The 4,792-nt window shown below is 38.3% G+C and overlaps 2 protein-coding genes across 7 annotated transcripts in view; one reads left to right on the forward strand and one right to left on the reverse strand.

The window, feature by feature from the left end:
* The window catches only part of LOC104955149 (Kv channel-interacting protein 2), a 182,767-nt gene that overhangs the window by 22,316 nt on the left and 155,659 nt on the right, over positions 1-4,792 (reverse strand). The gene's annotated exons all lie outside the window — the stretch shown is intronic.
* LOC104955366 (liprin-beta-2-like) overlaps positions 1-4,792 on the forward strand; it is a 15,162-nt gene that overhangs the window by 5,163 nt on the left and 5,207 nt on the right. The window lies entirely within an intron of this gene.

A 4,792-nucleotide genomic window follows, 5' to 3' on the forward strand; every position in this document is an offset into this window, starting at 1 on the left:
CAACTACAATTTACGTAACCTAGAAAGAAATGGGAGGTGACAAACAGACGACGACCCATCTTAAATTTACTCCCTGTTTATTGTTTCTGGCCTTTCCTTATTCGATCTCCCCTCCCATTTTCTTTCGTGAGTACTTATGGTCCGCAAGGATGGTTTTAAGAAATCGGACGTGACGGAGGACGTCCACATTCATGTACCAACGTTAATCACATAACCTTCCAATGCTGATGGAAAAGGTCGACACATCGACAATTTTGTACAAACACAGTTCGAACTCGACACTTTGGAACGCCCCTTGACAAAATAGCGTAGGTCAAAGATCTTTTTCCATCTAGATCGCGTTTACAATTATAGTATTTTAATTACTTGAATAATATATTTATGTAAAAAATCGACCTTTTTTTCATGTCCCGTCGTTCCGTTCTAATAAATATATTCGCCGGCGGGACAAGTTGTGTCCGTTAAGTTTCACGAATCGTTACTTCCTGTGAATTTCGTCGGAATTCTTTTGTTACATTTTTCCCGTAAATTTTGTGATTAGATTTTCGTTTCATGTGCAAAAAGGTTGATTGTTCCGTATTTCCTACAATACGAGCCGGACTAGAATCTCCATTCCTCTGTAGAGTAATTTGTACAAATTAGTAATTATCAACAATTTCAACATAACGTGTGGAAGTTATAAGGTAACTGGTGCCGTTCATCAAAATAGATGTCGACTAGAAGAATAACATGGTTGGTCCGTGTCGGTACAATCCGTTTCGTCACATAGCGTTGTTTGAGTACAGATGTATATTGAATAGGAACTACAGTCATATGATAGCACACTACATGTTTCTTATTATTGGTAATGCAGAAAAAAGAGTTTTCCCTCTTTTTGGAGACTGGGAGGCAGAGTGTACTCGTGTAGTATCCGTCGAAGAGGACACAGAAGACGACTTCTGAGCATCTTAGCTGTAGACAAAAACAGGGTTGTTGCGACTTATTTTATAGGAATTTTCGATTACTAGATGAGCGTTTACTAAGAGAGAGGAAATAGATTAACCTTGTGTGATCGGTTAACTCTTCGTAAACAGTTATCGGGAGGACACACAGAGAAGGGACGTGCGTAAATGTGTGTGTGTGTGTGTGGCGTGTGTGTGGTGTGGCGTGTGTGTGTGTGGTGTCGTGTGTGTGTGTTGTGTTGTGTGTGTGTGGTGTGTGTGTGTTGTAGTTGTGTGTGTATGTGTGCGAGAGCCCGGAGAGCTGTAAATTAGTCAAAACTCTCCTTATTAAGCCGGTCCATCGTACAGATGGTTCATACTCCATAAAGTTAATGTGGACACCCGACCCGAGTCCGTTTATACGGAGTCGATCTGATTAGTTGTGTCTTGACTAATGTCAAAACGCGATTATATATCATATGACGATCACGCGCACACCCACACTTAACGTTGATACCGGCATCTAGTCATAAAATGATGCATATGTTCGACCACGTGCTGGTGGTAAGTATCTTAGTCAAGTAGAGAACCCATCCGCCTTTTATGGTCCACAGTGTAGGAACAGAGTTATTCAGGTAGAAACTAAACAGACGCGCGACCTCCTTGCGGTGACCGGGATTTGTCTGCAAAACTCAACTTACTAAACATTCACATAACACTAATAGTGGTAGTAACACTCATGTATGGTATAATGACAATGTGTCAGATCAAACCTTAAGTAGAGCAAACATCATTACAGCTTTTGTACTTTGATGCCTTTTTTCTGGCACACAGCTGCATCAATGCTTCTTTAAAATACATGTTGTGTTTTTAAATAGTGTAAATTGATGAAATTGGGTTTGCATCACTCACACCAGTGCTCTTAATGTATTTCCATCAAATCATAAACACTCTACTCTGCTGTTTCCTGCCAGGAACCAAATCAGGTAAACATCATGAATGGGTCGATATTACAGAAAAAACTTTGTGGCAGCTAAAAGGGTTTGAATCTCTGCACAGTGCTCTCAAAAGGTATGGTTTCAGCTGTTGAAAGATCTGTCTCTAAAAAGGCCATTAAGACAAATCTTTAAGGGAGATTACTTTCAAAGCAACAGAGCAACCAACCAGACTTTTAGACAAACAAGACTTTGCAATGTTGAGCAAAAGGCAGAAAAACATTGAACTCAGACGGCAGCAGCAAACAGGAAAGTTATCTAAATGTTTATTGGAATCCAGCTGTGAATGGAGATGAAATGACAGTTAAATCAATAGCATGTCTGCACAAACATAAACGTTTTGAAAAAGGGGAATCCAGCTGCAAGGCTGATAAATACTGCGCGTGTGTCATTGAGAGTGTGTACTTTCTAGGGACTGGGAAAGCTAGGGAGTAAAAATGTGGGTAGATTTTTTAGGACTCATTTAGAGAAAAACCACATTTCTGAGTCTACTCATTTACTTTATGTTACTTTTTTAACACTGACCCCTTAACAATATTGAGCATTCTAATGTTTATCGATGAGTCAATCACCTTTTGTGAACAGATAAAGCAAGGCCTTCATTCCTTAAGTTATAAATAAATAAGGATAAACTCATCCCCAACCTCTGCAAACTGCAAAAAAACATAGCATACACAGCTAAAGAGAAAAAAAAGCAGACATAAAGGAAAAGATAGAGAAAATCTTCATCACCAACAACCATAACATATAAGGATGGATTTAAAAAAGTGAAACTTCAGAAGTCATGTGTTTTTCTTGTTGTTGTACTGTTTCATTGTTCAATGATGTCTACCAGTGTCTGTTCTTATTGGCCGAATGCTACTTTATTTTGTGCCAAAGAACAATCCTAAGGTTACTTTTGTTCAAGCCGATACATGAGACTATTTGCTAGGAAATTACAAACATTTACTCTCCGTATTAATGATACTTCCCAAAGGGCAGGTCATTACTTGAGATTAATGCTGCTTGATCCAATTTAAGCTATGACAGAATATTTTCTGTAGTTATTTAAAATAGCTTTTTCTCATATAAGTGTGACAACAAAAACTGCCAGAACATTTATACATTAAGCTGCATAATATGGGAAAAGGTTTTCAAACACAAGGCTAAACTGTGTTGATGCAAGTCTTTCAAAATAAAATAAGTTAGCAAGATATATTTTCAAGGGCAAATTCTTTATTCTTATTCCGCTGGGTTATTTTGTCCCTCTTCTGCTCCCACATTCCACATCGCAGAAACTCCGTTCAAACATCAAAATGTTCAGCTCGATCGGGAATCGATGGCTATTACTTTTTCTCATTCATAACTTTCATAATTCCCGAGATATATCCCATAATTCATCACATTTTTAACATGGAGGTCAATGGAGAAACTCTTCAGACTTGAAAAATCTTCTTGCAACTTCAACTGCTAACTTTCATACTTTCACTCAGAAACCTCATTCCAACTTTAAAATGTTACACATCTTTCTGACATTATTCGTGTTACACAACTTTTAAATCAGATTCATACTTTTAGAAATATTAAACATTGTTCAGACCTTGGTAAAGAGGCCTTCTTCAGATTTTAACATTAGTGTGTATTGCGCAGCTCGTTAAGGCTAGAGTGCGTGAGGTCACAAGTAGAGTGGAGGAAAGCTCGAAATTTGCCTTCATATTTATTTTTTAAACCTGCCATAATTCCCAAACCCTACACTCCTGAGACATAATTGTTCATGAGAAACATAGGAAAACATCTCGTAGCTTGAAAATAACTTAAATAAAATAAAAACAAAATTAAGCAAAATTAATTAAATGAAGTGGCATGAAGTGACAAAAACTTTCAACATGTCTCCATTAAGAACCATTGTAAATTCAGGCTGATCTTTCCTCACAGCAGTAGCCGCACACCTTTAGTTAATCTACCAAAAGGCCCCATTATTGAGCCGAAAGTAAACACCTGCCCGGCAATCCCTCCGGTTGTCACCAGTGTGTGTTAATTCTCTTCAATTCTGAAAGAAAATTCATGTCGCATGCATTGACAAAATTTGGGGGGAAAATATGTAGGGTACCTTGGGAGCAATCTTACATAAATAACATGGATGACATAAACACAGTAACACAAACAAAGAAAAATTAACATAAAGTGAACTAGAATTTCAATACAAAAACAAAATGTATCAAAATGTACGGTTACACAAACAACTGACATTCGCGACTCTCTTTATCCTTAAACACTAAACCCGATATATGCTTATTTGAACTAACTTATACAAAATACCGCCCCGCAAAGTACCTTTGCTGATTACATCTAGAGCTAAACGTCATCCGACCAATCGTACCTGGACACCTATATGTCACTTCTACCTCTGGCACAGGTAACTAATGCGGCTGTGACAAACACACCTACGCAACGGTACGTGGTCTAAAACTCCTTTTGGGTTTATACGTGTATCTCGACAACTACCGGCGTAATGGTAATAGACTTCAGGACACGCAAAACTGTAAACGTATCCATTAGTGCTGTTGTAGCAAATACGCTCCCTAACAATGTGTAACATTGTGGTGTAATGCATTGTAGGTCTAAACTACACTCGACAAGGTCGGTGTCACAAATTGGTAGTACACTACCCACCTACAACTCGTACAGTCCACCTAGTAGTACAGTATAGGTGTGTATTTCCACAAATACAAACCGGATTGTTGCAATACTTGTGGACAGAACTCGGTCTCTAGTTCCAAGGTACCACTCTCCTCTCAAAAGGAACAAGACTCTCTCTATTTGGAGATGTACACTTGCAAACATTCTTGGCATTGTCTTGATAGTTACTTTAAAGGTGCCACTTCGTAGAGTTCTCTA

Source organism: Notothenia coriiceps, unplaced genomic scaffold, assembly GCF_000735185.1.
Source record: "Notothenia coriiceps isolate Sejong01 unplaced genomic scaffold, NC01 NC01_scaffold00024667, whole genome shotgun sequence".
Lineage (NCBI taxonomy): Eukaryota > Metazoa > Chordata > Actinopteri > Perciformes > Nototheniidae > Notothenia > Notothenia coriiceps.